The sequence below is a fragment of the Musca domestica genome, unplaced genomic scaffold, assembly GCF_030504385.1.
Source record: "Musca domestica strain aabys unplaced genomic scaffold, Musca_domestica.polishedcontigs.V.1.1 124, whole genome shotgun sequence".
NCBI classification, from domain to species: domain Eukaryota; kingdom Metazoa; phylum Arthropoda; class Insecta; order Diptera; family Muscidae; genus Musca; species Musca domestica.
The window spans coordinates 1,343,968-1,360,866 of NW_026712162.1; the positions used below are offsets into that span (position 1 = coordinate 1,343,968).

A 16,899-nucleotide genomic window follows, 5' to 3' on the forward strand; every position below is an offset into this window, starting at 1 on the left:
AAGAGAAAGGATAATCAAACTTTGCTCGAACCTTGCAAATCCTAATACTTGCATCAGTGCTAGGTCAGATGCGAAAAATAGACAATATCGGTCGGTCCTCTTCACATAGTATACCCCCCCCCCCCCCCCTCCTGCAAAAGGGTCAAAATTTTGAATATCAATGAAGCTGATGGAACGCGAAATTAACATCAGATTCCATTCAGACTTGGCAAATCTCAATATTTCTAAAAACCACAAGATTTGTTATAAGGATAAGGTAGGATCAAACCATTTCCTCCTGGTACTTCCCCCACAAAGGGTCAACATTTTGAATAAACAAAACAATTATAAAATCCGAAATAAGCATCCCGTTTTTTATACCCTCCACCTTGGAAAGGAGGGTATATTAACTTTGTCATTCCGTTTGTAACATCCTTAAATATTCGTCATAGACCCCATAAAGTATATATATTCATAATCAGCGTAAAATTCTAAGTCGATTTAACGATGACCGTCTGTCTGTTTGTCTGTCTATCTGTCTGTCTGTCCGTCTGTCTGTTGAATTCACGTCATTATCTGACGTAGAGCGCCAAAATTTAGCAGAGCTATTTGCATTGTGTCTAGGATGGTTGCTATTGAAAATGAGATATATCGGTCCACGTTCTGGTATAGTCCCCATATAACGGTACCCCCCAATATTCGGTATTTTGATGATTTATGCCACATTTTTTCACGGATTTGTATGGAAATTGGTATTTGTAGGTCATAACGGGTCCCTGAGCGTGTGGCAAAACATTGCATTTATAGGTCCACGTTGTGGTATAGCCCCCATATAAAGGTACCTCCCTTTATTCGGTATTTTAGTTTTTTTGCCACATTTATTCACGGATTTACTAAAAATTGGTATTTGTGGGTCATAATGGTTTCCAGCTCCGGTGGCGAAACATTGCATGTATGGGTCCATGATTTGGTATAGCCCCCATATAACGGTATCTCCCGATATTCGGTATTTTAATGGTTTTTGCCACATTTTTTCACTGATTTGTCTAAAAATTGGTATTTGAGGGTCATGATGGGTCCTAATTCGTGTGGCGAAACATTGTAATTATAGATCCACGTCTTGGTGTAGCCCCCATATAACGGTACCTCCCGATATTCGGCATTTTAATGGTTTTTGTCACATTTCTTCTAATGTTTCTTTTACCCTAAGGAGGAGGGTATTAAAAGTTTGGCCCAGCCGAACTAAATGTTTTTTTACTTGTTCATATTTCACATATGCTATTATTGCTGCTAACACCAGATCTGCTGTGAAGATGGGATATATCGGCGCACTCCATCTGAAATTCCACACGAGAAGTTCTCTGTGAGTACTTTACCCTCTGAAAGGGAATTTTCTACATAGGTTCACAATATCGTATAGCCCCCATACAATGATACCCTTCGATATTCGGTATTTTGATAATTTAAGCCACATTTTTCAATGGGATAGTCTGAAAATACCCCTGGAAGAGAATTGTCTTTACAGGGTGAGATAAAAAAACTGCAACAAAGTTAAACGCCATAATTTTTACATATTTTTTAAATCTTATTGAACGAAAGCAAGAAATGTCGAAAATATCGTTAAATTTTAGATTAAGTTTAGATTTGCTTGATTTGGTAACCTTTGGCACGAATTGTGGACTTCAAACGGCCAATGAAACAGTCACACGCTGCCCGAATGTTGTTCTGCGGTATTTTGGCCCATTCCCGGCTAAGCGCTTGCTTGAGGTGATCGACACTTTCGTGTTATATAGTGCCAACCTTGCTGTCCAAAATACTACAGACACAATACACCAAAGGATTGGTATCCGGAGATTTTGGTGGCCATCGTGCGCTGGAAATGAAGCGAAGAACCTCATTTTGTAACCATTCTTGGGTGGCGCGTGCTGAATGCGATGGTGCTCAGTCCTGTTGGAATGTCCAAGGTCTGCGGCCAAAATGTTTGAGTGCCCATGGCTTTAACACACCCACCAGAATATTTTCGCTATAATATTCGGCATTTATTCCGATGCCACGGTCGATTAATACGAGCGGAGAGCGACCATCGGCTGTTATGGCGGCCCACACCATCACAATGGCCGCAGCTTGAGTTCTAGTGCCCAACCGAAGGTGCACATTTTCAGTTGACCTCTTTGGCAAGTAAACACGATCATTTTATTTGTTAAAAAAAACTGCTGGACAACAAATGTTTTAACATCGGAGTAAATCAAAATTCGGCATTTCACCACTTTCGGCCAACGAAGCAACTCTTTAGCTCTTTTGAGTCTATTTTATTTTTGTTGCGTTGCACTGTTTGAAATTCCAATGGCTTTACCCCGAGCTCATTTTTCAATATTTGCCGAATGGAATATTCCGATATTTTCAGCTCACGAGCCATTTTCGGTCACTGCAACGCGGATTTCGATCAAGTCCCTTCTTTACTTTTCGAACCATTTCTGCTGATGTTGCCGTTTTCTTCCGTCCACTTCCTTGACGTCGGGATACGCTACCAGTATCACGGTAACCAGCGATGGTACGAGACACAAAAGATTTATTCACATTTAAATGCTGGAGTGCTCTAACGATAGCCACTTGTGGTTTTCCAGCCAAATGTAAGGAAATCACACTTTCTCGCTTGAATTCCATTACGAATAACTATTTTTCTGGAAAATTCTCATCAAAATGCTTTTGTTCGCTTGTAAACAATATAATGATCTGTCACTGGAATAATTTTAACAGCTGTCGGACGAGTGGCTTACAAATGACAGCTGTCTGAAGTTGGTTGCAGTTTTTTTTTTCATCTCACCCCGTACATGCTGATGTTTAGTCAAATCCTAGCCATCAAGGCCATAAAAATCAATTTTTCGATTTTTGCATACATCAGCGTATCCACAAAATCTCACATTACCACACTTAGCACAATAGAGTTCCTGAAAAACCTGTTAATTTGCCATTTTGCCCATAAACAATTAGTTGCAACATAATTAAATAGTCAAAAGATTAAAGCAATTAATTCCTCATCAAAATTCGCAGAGGCAACTCATTCCAGTTCCAAATAAAATTAATTCAAAACCACTTGTTTGGCTTTCGTTAAAACGATTTGGGAATTAACTACACTTTTGGACGGACGCCCAACGGATTTCCACGTGGCATCAATATCGAAATGGCAAGAAGCTGCCGCCCCATATTCGGGCGAATGGTTGCCCGCCTGCCTGGGAGCGACCGATAGGCTTTTGTCGTGTGTTTGCCGAGCAAATAAATTCTGCACAGATGGATTTTAATTAAAATATAATTAAAGTATTCCTAGTGAACGACGATGGCGACGACCTCCCGCTGCTGCCGTCCGACACTTAATGCCAATATTAAAACTTAAGGATGAAATAAATTGGGGAAGAGACAGAGGAAGGAGAAAGAGAGAAATAGACGACAACTGAAATTAATTGAATTCGTGTATACCGAATTCGTATACCTTTCGAGACATGAATTCCTGTGAAATTTGTGTTTTAAATTTTAAATGAAAAAACAATCTGTTTCAACAAAAAAAAAAAAAAAAAAAAACAAAGAGGCACGTAGTTCATTTGAGTAAATAATATGACAGAATCCCAGCAATGTAAAGTGTGCCATAAAAATTAAGCATTTCCAAAGAAATAAAAGAAGACACGAAAAGAAAGGAAAAAGCAAAATCAAATTTCCCAGAATATTTAATGACAAGACAAATGCCAGACCCCATTTCCATTTCCATTTCTTGGAATCATACAATTGCTAGTTAAACCTTGTTATTTATAAAAATAAATAACAAGATTTAAAAGTTTAATTCGTACGAAGTCAAGAAACCGGAATGACCAAATATTATGGAAATTGGAATGAAGATTATTAGCACATAATTGCTAAAACAAATTTCGAATTGTTTGGAGATTTTAAAACGAAAAATGCTGGGGAAGAATCTGGAACATTTTAAAGTTTATTTTGGAAGATATTTTTAAGGACAAAAATAAATGTGGATTTTTTTTAAAAATTACTTTTAAAAGCATTTTTTCAAGGACCCTCAGTAAACGGATTTTTCAAAAATATTTTTGCAAAGGCCAAAAATAAACGTGGTTTTTTTAAAATATTTTTTTAAGGACCAACAATAAACGTGAAGTTTCTTAAAATATTTTCTTTGTGGACCTTCAACAAACGTGGATTTTTTAAAAAAAATATTTTTTAGGACCTTCAGGCAACGTGGATTCTTTAAAAAAATATTTTTAAGGACCTCCAACAAATGTGGATTTTAAAAAATATTTTTTAAGGACCTTCAAAAAAAGTGGATTTTTAAAAAAATGTTTTTTAAGGACCTTCAACAAATGTGGATTTAAAAAAAAATATTTTTTAAGGACCTTCAACAAAAGTGGATTTTTAAAAAAATGTTTTTTAAGGACCTTCAACAAATGTGGATTTAAAAAAAATATATATTTTAAGGACCTCCAACAAATGTGGATTTAAAAAAAAATATTTTTTAAGGACCTTCAACAAACGTGGAATTTTTAAAAAATATTTTTAATGACCTTCAACAAACTTGGATTTTAAAAAACAAATGTTTTTTAAGGACCTTCAACAAACGTGGATTTTTTATAAAATATTTTTTAAGGACGTTCAACCTTCACCTTCAAAAAACGTGGATTTTTTAAAAAATATTTTTTCAAGGACCAAAAATAAACGTGGATTTTTTAAAAATATTTTTTCAAGGACCAAAAATAAACGTGGATTATTTAAAAATATTTTTTCAAGGACCAAAAATAAACGTGGATTTTTTAAAAATATTTTTTCAAGGACCAAAAATAAACGTGGATTTTTTAAAAATATTTTTTCAAGGACCAAAAATAAACGTGGATTTTTTATAAAATATTTTTTCAAGGACCAAAAATAAACGTGGATTTTTTAAAAATATTTTTTCAAGGACCAAAAATAAACGTGGATTTTTTATAAAATATTTTTTCAAGGACCAAAAATAAACGTGGATTTTTTTAAAAATATTTTTTCAAGGACCAAAAATAAACGTGGATTTTTTAAAAATATTTTTTCAAGGACCAAAAATAAACGTGGATTTTTTAAAAATATTTTTTCAAGGACCAAAAATAAACGTGGATTTTTTAAAAATATTTTTTCAAGGACCAAAAATAAACGTGTAGTTTTTAAAAATATTTTTTCAAGGACCAAAAATAAACGTGGATTTTTTAAAAATATTTTTCAAGGACCAAAAATAAACGTGGATTTTTTAAAAATATTTTTTCAAGGACCAAAAATAAACGTGGATTTTTTAAAAATATTTTTTCAAGGACCAAAAATAAACGTGGATTTTTTAAAAATATTTTTTCAAGGACCAAAAATAAACGTGGATTTTTTAAAAATATTTTTTCAAGGACCAAACAAACGTGGATTTTTTAAAAATATTTTTCAAAGACCAAAAAAACGTGGATTTTTTAAAAATATTTTTCAAGGACCAAAAAAACGTGGATTTTTTAAAAATATTTTACAAGGACCAAAAAAACGTGGATTTTTTAAAAATATTTTTCAAGGACCAAAAAAACGTGGATTTTTTAAAAATATTTTACAAGGACCAAAAAACGTGGATTTTTTAAAAATATTTTTCAAGGACCAAAAAAACGTGGATTTTTTAAAAATATTTTTCAAGGACCAAAAAAACATGGATTTTTTAAAAATATTTTTCAAGGACCAAAAAAACATGGATTTTTTAAAAATATTTTTTCAAGGACGACCAAAATTTTTTTAAAGGATCTTCTACAAACTTGGGTTTTTAAAAATATTTTTCAAGGATCTTCTACAAACTTGGGTTTTTAAAAATATTTTCCAAGGATCTTCTACAAACTTTGGTTTTTAAAAATATTTTCCAAGGATCTTAAATAAACGTGAGGTTTTAATATTTTTTTCTGCGACCATCAGAGCCATGAACGTGGTTTTTTAAAAATATGCTTTCAAGGACCTTCAATAAACCCGGATTTTTGAAAAATATTTTTTCATTTTTATTTATTTATATTTATTTATTTATATTTATTTTTTTACCAAAGGCCATAAATATGGATTTTTTATGAATATTGTTTCAAGGGATATCAAGAATTTTTTGGAATATTTTTTAAGGACTATCAAAAATCTTTTTAGAATATTGTTTCCTGCATTACAGGCAAAAAACTTGAATATTTTTAGAACATTTTTTTAAGGTTTTTTTGAAATATTTCTATATTTTAATAGCTTTTATTAACCTGGATTTTCTAGGACCATAAAACAAAAACTGTAAACGTAGATTTTTTTAAGAACATTTTTTCCAAGGACTAAGACTATGGGATTTTTTAAGATGTTCTTCAAGGACCAAGACTATAAAAGTGGAATTTTTAAGATTTTTTTTCAAGGACCAAAGACTATAAACGTTTGTTTTTTAAAAATATATTATAACGACCATCAAGGACTTTTTTAAAAATTGTTTAAGGACCAGTGGCTTTCAACGAGGATCTATTTTAAGAACATTTTTTTAAGAATTTTTAAGAATATTTTCCCAAGAACCATGAAGGATATAAATTTTATTTTTTTAAGAATATTTTCCCAAAAAACCATCAAGGATATAAATTTTGTTTTTCTAAGAACATATTTTAAGGACAAAAAAATGTAGCAGGACCACTTGTAAATTTTATTTAGAGTTTTTTCGCATGGACTTTTTCATAGATTTTTAATAATATTTTTCCAAGCCCAACTAGACGATAATATTTAATTATTAGTACTGAAATTTATTGCGGTATTGGAAAAAACGTTGCGGTCTTTTAACTGGAAAAGTTTATATCTCTTGTACTCACCCTTGTAACTACCTCAGTAATAAAAAAATATTACAGCAAATTATCATTACTTCTCCAGTATTTATTTAATTATAACTACCAACATTTAAACCCAACTTTGACCATTTGTGGGTCAAAACTTAAAATTACCCTCATTTAAGGATATAATAACACTTTTTTACAATTTAAAGGAAAAAAAAACACTGCCAACAAATGCCACGAATAAAAGTGAAAAAAAAACCTTGAAAAATTCATCGCGTTGGTGACACACATTTCTTTCCCTTTTCAACATTACTTTGAGAGGACAATTGTCATTACGTTTATTAGTTGGTTGGCTGCGTGTTATTTCTCCCTTTCAACGGCGTGTTGTTTTTTCTTTTGTTTTCTTTTGCTGTCATGCTACTTTTTCCTTTCCCACCGAGAGAGAGAGAGAGAGAAGTGTCTGTTTGTCTGTCTATTTTTCGGAACCCCGCATGTGGTGTGAATTTTTCCACCATGACCAATACGGACGTGTCATTCTCGTGAAACAATTGCTGTACCCCCCATCTGAGCGGCCACCACGCCACGCCGATGAAGGCTACTACTGTCAGGACATTAGCATAAAGTGAAAATTTGCATTGCAATTTTTTTTCTTGCCTCAAAACTACTTCTAACTGTTGCTTTTTCTGGTTGCTACTGCTGTTGTTGTTCTTGTTATCTATTTTCCCATTGTCTTTTTTGCAATTGTTGTTGCCGTTGCTGCTACTACACTACAGCTGCTGCAGCTGACACCATTCACCCGGCTGATGGAAAAGGACACCCCGCTTGAAGTGAACTGATTCAGTGCTGGCAAAGTGAAGAATTTATGCGTGACTTGTCGTTGAACTTTACTACGGAATGTTTAGTTTTCATGCAAGTTGTAGTTGTTGTTGCTGTTGTTGTCATAGGTGTTCGTGCCCAAGTATGTCTGTCATTTACATATGTCCCATGTGACAAGTAAGAATGTTGTTAATTTGCACGGCTATTACGGTTGTCACTTTCGTTGGTATCCTGAAATCTGAAAAAAATGTAGCACAACACACTATACCATAGGATGATCTATCAACGTACTTTGAAGGACCAACAAAATGTTCAAAAAGCTTTCGAGGACCAACAGGATTGTTTAGAATTTGAAGAAAGATTTTCAAAAAATGTTCTTAGGACAAAGGTTTTAGAAGCGAAAAAATGTTGAAAATGTTGATCAAGAACCTCAAAAGTTGGATATTTTATAATATTTTATTGATTTCCAACCAAGCTAAAACAAGTAACAAAGTAAAATGTTCGGCTGGGCCAAACTTTGAATACCCTCCACCATTTGAAGCGAGTATGCCAATTTTCAAAAAATAAAATCCTTTAAAAATTCTGTTAAAATCTAAAAAATACTTAATGTAGCCGTTACTGTCTATATGACGACGTGGACCTACATAGGCAACTTTACAATATTCAAATGCGAAACTTGAAAAAAAAAATGGTGAATAATGTAGTTAAAATCATCAAAATACCGAATATAGGCTATACTATTATATGGGGGCTATACCAAAACGTGGACCTGCACAGACAATTTTCAGTAATAGGCCGTAGTATCCATTACGAACTTCAAATACCAAATTTGAAACTATTCCCGTTTCTATCTTAGGCTGAAGTATCCATTACGGACTTCAAAAACCAGATTTGAAACAATTCCGGAGAATAATGTCGCTCAAATCATCAAAATACCGAATATAGGGAGGTACCGTTATATTGAGGCTGTACGAGGACGTGGACCTGCATAGACAATTTTCTGTCATAGGCCGTTGTATCCATTACGAATTTCAAATACGAAATTTGAAACAATTCCGGTGAATAATGTTGCTAAAATCATCAACGTACAAAATATGGGAGGTTCCTTTTTATGGGTGCTAAGATGTGGACCTGCACAGACATTTTTCTGTCTTAGGCTGTACTATCCATTACGAACATCAAATACCAAATTTGAAACAATTCCGTTGAATAACGTCGCTAAATAGGAACATTTATCATCAAAATTTCGAATATCGGGAGGTACAGGAAGACGTGGACCTGCACAGACAATTTTCCCTCTTAGGCTGTAGTATCCAACTTCACGAACTTCAAATACCAAATTTGAAACATTTCCGGTGAATAATGTTGCTTAAATCATCAAAATACCGAATATCGGGAGGTGCAGTTATATGGGGTATATACGAAGACGCTGACCTGCACAGACAATTTTCCCTCTTAGGCTGTAGTATCCATTACGAACTTCAAACACAAAATTTAAAACAATTCCGGTGAGTAATGTCGCTTAAATCATCAAAATGCCGAATAAAGGGAGGTACCATTATATGGAGGCTATACCAAAACGTGGATCTACATGGCCCATTTTCAATACCAAAAGCCCTGCAGACATAGCATGCTATGTCAGGGAAAATTGTCTGTGCAGGTCCACGTCTTCCTGTGCCTCCCGATATTCGAAATTTTGATGATAAATGTTCCTATTTACCGACGATATACATTTGAGTAAAATTTTATTAACCTACTTCATTTCGTTCGGAAGCTAGAGTGATTTCCACAGACGGACAGACGGACGGACATCGCCAAATCGACATAGAATTTTATGCTGATCAGGAATATTTATACTTTGTAGGGTCCATAATGTATATTTCGAATAGTTACAAACGGAATGACAAACTTAATATAACCTCCATACTATGGTAGAGGGTATACAAATTGCTTAAGGACGAATAGTTACGAACTTCTTTTTTTTTTTTTTTTTTTTGAAATACTGTTATGAACTCTTTATCTCAGATTTTTAAATAGTTTTTTCATATCCAATCCACGATTTTTAAGATTGATTTGTTTCACTGTCACCGTGAACAAGTGCAATCATTTTCTTTGCCTGCTCATTTTTTCTGAGAACAATGATAATACAACTACAACTGAAACTGAAAGTGACAAAAAATTCAAGTAAAAATGTTTTTCTCACCTGAAATCTTGCCTTAGCAAGAATCTCGTGTCTGACATCTGAAACATGTCACATGTCATTTTACATGAAATAAAGAACACTTTTGAGAGAAAATAAAAAAAGAAAACAACAACCAACATTTATTTTCATAAGCTGTGATGAGCATGTCTGACTAAGAGTTGTAGTTCTCACCTGAATCGCACAGCAGGTGGCCAATATAAATCCAGTGGATTCTTAAACAATAAGGTTGAAATACGGTTTAAATTAAAATATTTAATTTTCTGGAAAATCTCTACAGAAATTTAACAATATTTAATGCAAATTTTAAATTAAGCCATCAACCGCATCCATGCAATAAAAAAAAAAACAATCAATTTATTATTTTTTATTTAATTTCAACTTGAGAGTCTCTGCAAACACACACTGGCACACACACACACACAAGCGTATGAGTGTTCATATTTCAAGTGCACTTCATGGCGTATACTCAATGTATCGCATCAAGTATACGCTCTGAAGTACACAGACAAATATATCTAGAGTGGGTTGGTTATCCGCAAGAGCTTGAGAGGTGTTTCGAGGAAAAAAAGAATTGAGGATTATAAAAATTAGTTTGTTAGTTTTAATTCAACTAATTTCAAAGAGCTATAGATTTGAGGTCTTTTGCACTCGAATCTCATAAACCTAAATGCACTTAATATAATTAACGATTAAGTGTATCTTAAGTATTTTTTTTTTTTTAATATTTTTGATTAAATTAATCATTAAAATATAAATTCCTCTACTACGCCACTCTTCGAAATTATTTTCATTTTCTCAGCTGATGAAGTGTAAAAACCACAACTGAAATTCAAAGGATCTTCTCATCCTTTAACTTTCTGCATTCGAACAAACCAAAGGTCATTATTTTCAGGCAGATAAATGGCATTCTAGCGAATGACTGTACAGTCGTTGAACAATCTGTGGTTTGTGGTTCGATATTGAATGTTTATGCGTATGTGTGCGGAAGAGTAAATTAAATACCTACACTTCAATTTGAGACAAAATAGGAATGTGTGAAGCGAGAATTTTTAAATAATATTTTATTTTTTTATTTTTAAAGACTATCCAATTGATGTTCTCCGAATAATATTTTAAAAATATCAAAGCTACAATCAAAAAAAAAAATTAAACATTTTCTTAAAGACAACAATGGCAACCAAAATGACTTTCTTTAAAAAACCACTGACCATCAAATGTGGATTTTGAATAAATATTTGTTTTTCTTTCAAGAATGTCCAGGTCGAAAATTGGGGTTTTTAAAGAATATTTTAAAGAACCCATAAACCAATAAGCGAAGTTTTTTTAAGATTTTTTTTCAAAGGCTAATTTACAAATAAGCGTTGATATTTTTAAGAATAGCTTTTTTAAGAACGAAAGCACAAAAAAGCATGTACTTTTTTTTTAAGAAAAAATATACTTATTACCATGGATTTTTTTTCAAGAACCTTAAGACCAATTCGCGTCAATTTTTTTGCAAGGACAGAAAAACTAATGTGCCAGATTTTTTTTTTTTTTTTTTTTTTGAAGTACAAAAAGATCAATTTGCTTTGATTTTTATCAGAAACAACAAAGCCAATAAGCTCGACTTCTTCAAGAACCAGAAGTCTAAGAAGTGCGGATTTTTTCGAGGACAAAAATAACGATGAGCCGAGATTTTTGAAGGACCAAAAACCAATAAGTGTGGATTTTTAAGTACAGAAAGAACAATGAACCTGGATTTTGCGAAGAACATATAGATTAATGAGAGTTGTTTTTTTTCAAGGACCAAAAAGACCAATGAGAGGGAATTTTTTACAAGGACCATAAAACAAATAAGTGTGGATTTTTTTCAAGGACGAAAAGATCAATATTTTTGGATCTTTCAAGGATTAAAAACGAATATGTGTGGATTTCTCAAAGACCATAAAACCAATACCTATATATATTATTACAGGACTGTCCAAGATACCACCTTAAATTTGAAAATTTTTTAAACGAGTTATCGGAGTAACTACCTTGGAGTTTCAAAAATATAGGATGAGATGAAAAAACTGCAACCAAATTCAGACTGCTGTTATTTCTAAGCCAATCGTCCCACAGCTGTTAAAAATATATCCCACAGCTGTTAAAAATATACCAGTGACAGCTCATTATATTGTTTACAAGCGCACAAAAGCATTTTGGTGAGAATTTTCCAGAAAAAAAGTTATTCGAGATGGAAAAGCACAAGTAACTATCGTTAGAGAACTCCAATATTAAAATGTGAATAAATCTTTTGTGTCTCGTAGCATAGCTTGAAGTCAAGGAAGTAGATGGAAGAAAACAGCAACATTAGCAGAAATGGTTCGAAAAGTAAAGAAGCGACTTGATCGAAATCCACGTCGCAATGGCCGAAAAATGGCTCATGAGCTGAACATATCGCAATATTCCATTCGGCAAATATTGAAAAAAGAGCTCGGGATAAAGCCATTGAAATTTTAAAAAGTGCAAGAACTTACACCGCAACAGAAAGAAAATAGACTCAAAAGAGCTAAAGAGTTGCTTCGCTTGGCCGAAAGTCGTGAACTGCCGAATTTGGTTATCTCCGGTGAGAAAACATTCATTGTCCAGCAGTTTGTAAACAAACAAAATGATCATGTTTACTTGCCAAAGAGGTCAGCTGAAAATGTGCAACTTCCGTTGAGCACCAGAAAGAACTCAAGCGCCGGCCATGGTGATGGTGTGGGCCGCCATAATAGCCGATTGTCGCTCTCCGCTCGTATTAATCGACCGTGGCACCAGAATAAATGCCGAATATTATAGCGAAAATATTCAGGAGGGTGTATTAAAGCCTTGGACACGTAAACATTTTGACCGCAGACCTTGGACATTCCAACAGGACCCACCACCTTCGCACTCAGTGAGCGCCACCCAAGAATGGTTACAAAACGAGGTTCCTCGCTTCATTTTCAGCGCATAATGGCAAGCAAAATCTCCGGATACCAATCCGTTGTACTATTGTGTCTAGAGTATTTTGTAAAGCAAGGTTGGCACTAAAAAATCAACGATCACCTCAAGCAAGCGCTTCGCCGGGAATGGGCCAAAATACCGCAGAGCAACATTCGGGCAGCGTGTGACTGTTTCATTGACCGTTTGAAGGCCGTAATTCGTGCCAAAGGTGACCAACTCGAACAAAACTAAACTTATTCTAAAATTTGATGCTATTCCCGACATTTTTTGCTTTCATTCAATAAAATTTAAAAAAAAATGTAAAAATTATGGCATTTGACTTTGTTGCAGTTTGTTTTATCTCACTCCGTAATTTTTTGGACTAACACGGATTTTTTTAAAATATTTTTGAATGACTTTTCAATACGTGTTTTTAAAATATTTACGAGAGCCTTACAGAGCCAAATTAAATTCTTTACTTTTTCAAAAGGCTTTCAAAGCCACCAAGAGTATTTTTAAAAGTATTTTTCCAGTGACCATGGTTTTTAAAAATATTTTTTTACAACCCTCAAAGTTGAAATGTTAAATGTTGACATTTGAATTCGGAAGGTTGTTAAAAAATGTTCTGTAAATCCACGGTCCTTGGTGGCTTTGAATAATATTCGTTCACGGGAGAAAAGAGCTACATAAACGTAACGTTTTTTTCAAAAATTTGATGGTTAAGGACTATCAGACCCACAATTATAGATTTTTTAGAATATTTTTCAAGGATCGAAATAGCCTTGAATTTCTATGAATATTTTTAACCATAATCAAAACGTCGACTTTTAAAGAACATTTTTTCAAGTTCCAAGAGAGCCTAAAAAAGTGATTTTTTAAAAATATTTTTTTGAGAGCCTTTAAATTCGGATGTTTTAAAATTATTTTTTCAGAAACGTGAACTGTTTTAAAATTTATGTTTTAAAGGACTTCTATGGTATATAAAACCACTATGGAGGAACAACATTTTCTCAAGGATCTTTAAACGAGGATTTTTAAGGACCTTCAATAGTATAATTTTTAATAATAGTTTCTGGATATTCACTAAAATTCTTTTTAAGGTCATTCAAAAATGTGTATTTAAAGAATTGTTTATTAAGGACCTTCAAATGAGAATTTATTAAGACATTTTCATATATGGATTCTTTTTAAAATATAAACGTAATTTTTTACGTTTTGAAGGTCCTTTTGAGCCATCAATCGTGGATTTTTATTAAGGACCTTGAAAAGAGGATTTTATGAATTTTTTTGAGGACCTCCAAAAATTGAATTTAAAGATTTTTTCAGGACTTTCAAATTTGATTTTTTTTAGCAAATATTTGTCAAGGTCCTTTAAACTTTTAAAAATATTTTGCAAAACCCATTAGAGCAATCAATAGTGGATTTTTATGAACTTTTTTTATTCATAACCGAAAGTGTTATAAAACATAAATTTTTCCAAGGACGATAAGGGCCATTAAATGTAATTTTTTTCAAAATATTTTTCAAGTCTCTACCAAACGTTGGTTTCTTAAGAATATTTTTGCAACGACCAACAAATTTAATTTCTTAAAAATATCTCTTCCAAAAAATTTGCAGTGCCTAAAATTGCAAAATTTATTCCTACTATTGTCAAACGCATATCGAAACGTTACATTTACAAACATTTACCAATTTCAATTGATTCAAAAAAAAAAAAAAAAAAAACTTGATATTCAAAATTAAATATCAGATTTAATATTTTCTCATTTAAAATAACGTAATCCACTCATCATCATCATAGTCATCCTCGCATTGCACAATTTATTTCCCAACAAAAAAATCCTATTTAATTTTTGACAACATCCGACATTTTCAGCTTGTCGACACACATACGCACACATACACGCACGCATTAACAATCAACACCTAAATAACTAATATTTGTTCTGTATGTACAAGATAAACACATTTATATATAAATATGTATGTGAGTATATATAAATAAATATATGTGAGTATACATAAATAAATGTGTGTATATCCATAATATGTGTGATGCTCATGTTACTTCTATTTCCGTTCGTGTGAAGACATTTAAGCAATTTCCTTTATTTTCCTGGATGTTTTCCATTGTTATTCTTTTTAGCCTTCGGGACGCTCTGACTTTGAGAACATTGTGTGGAATATAAGGAACCATCTTGAAATATCGGAATTTTTTGTTAATTTCTACCTCAAGGACAGATTGAGCAATAATCGTATACAGAGTGAGATGAAAAAACTGAAACCAAATTCACACTGCTGTCATTTCTAAGCCACTCACCCGACAGCTTTTAAAATTATTCCAGTGACAGCTCATTGTGTTGTTTACAAGCGTACAAAAGCATTTTGATGAGAATTTTCCAGAAAAAAAGTTATTCGAGATGGAATTCAAGCGTGATAATGTGATTTCTTTATATTTGGCTGGAAAACCACAAGTGGCTATCGTTAGAGCACTCCAGCATTTAAATGTGAAAAAATCTTTTGTGTCTCGTACCATCGCTCGTTACCGTGACGTCAAGGAAGTGGACGGAAGAAAGCAGCAACATCAGCAGAAATGGTTCGAAAAGTAAAGATGCGACTTGATCGAAATCCGCGTCGCAATATTCCATCCGGCAAATATTGAAAAATGAGCTCGGGGTAAACCCATTGAAATTCCAAAAAGTACAAGAACATACACCGCAACAGAAAGAAAATAGACTCAAAAGAGCTAAAGAGTAGTGGTGAACTGCCGAATTTGGAATTTGGTTTTCTCCGATGAGAAAACATTCGTTGTCCAACAGTTTGTAAACAAACAAAATGATCGTGTTTACTTGCCAAAGAGGTCAGCTGAAAATGTGCACCTTCGGTTGGCCACCAGAACTCACGCGCCGGCCATGTTGATGGTGTGGGCCGCCACAACAGCCGATGGTCGCTCTCCGCTCGTATTAATCGACCGTGGCATCAGAATAAATGCCGAATATTATAGCGAAAATATTCTGGAGGGTGTGTTAAAGCCTTGGGCACGCAAACATTTTGGCCGCAGACCTTGGACATTCCAACAGGACTGAGCACCATCGCACTCAGCACGCGCCACCCAAGAATGGTTACAAAATGAGGTTCCTCGTTTCAAATCCAGCGCACAATGGCCACCAAAATCTCCGGATACCAATCTGTTGGACTATTGTGTCTGGAGTATTTTAGGAAAGCAAGGTTGACACTAAAAAATACCAAAGTGTCGATCACCTTAAACAAGCGCTTCGCCGGGAATGGGCCAAAATACCGCAGAGCCACATTCAGGCAGGGTGTGACTGTTTCATTGGCCGTTTGAAGGCCATAATTCGTGCCAAAGATGACCAATTCGAACAAATCTAAACTTATTCTAAAATTTGATGCTATTTCCGACATTTTTGCTTTCATTCAATAAAATTAAAAAAAAAAAAAAAAAATTAAAAAAAAAGTTAATGCGTTTGACTTTGTTGCAGTTTTTTTTTTCTCACCATGTATCTACGTAAACTACATATCTCCGAAGGTATCTTTATTCGAAAATTTAAATTTAATTAATAGTTAGTTTTTTGTGTTTTCCGTTTTTAGATCTGCTTTCATAACCTGCTAGATTTCACCCTTTATTATTGCATTATCGAGAAAATTTCAACGAATATTTTATTTAGTATCTTTTCAGAATAATTCCCGAAAAGGTTTCTGGTCAAAAGTTAAGAGTATTAAAAAATAGTTGGAGTTACTACCAGTGTCATTTTAGCGGATTTTGTATGTTTAATTTTTCAAAGGACTTTCAAAATAAAAATTGAGCATTTGAAAGGAATTTTTCGTAGGGAATCTTTGTTCAAAGATTTTAAAGAGTATCCAACCTACCAATATTCGAAAATGTTCTTAAAATATTTCCCCAGGAACTTTCTGGTTAATAATTGAAAAATTTTCAAATATCCTCGACAAGACATTCAGAAAAAATAAATGAAATATAAAGAATATTTTTAAAAATAAATCCTGAAAAAAAAATTGTGAATTTTTAAAAATATTCTCCTGAGAATAATAATAATAATCAAGGATTTTAAGGATTATTTGCATAAAAAACTCCTGGTTTGTAGTTGAGGATGTTATATGAATATTCTTCAAAAA

The 16,899-nt window shown here is 33.2% G+C and overlaps 1 protein-coding gene across 1 annotated transcript in view; it reads right to left on the reverse strand.

Annotated features, from left to right (window-relative positions):
- Positions 1-16,899, reverse strand: part of LOC131800714 (serine-rich adhesin for platelets-like) — a 246,346-nt gene that overhangs the window by 191,264 nt on the left and 38,183 nt on the right. The window lies entirely within an intron of this gene.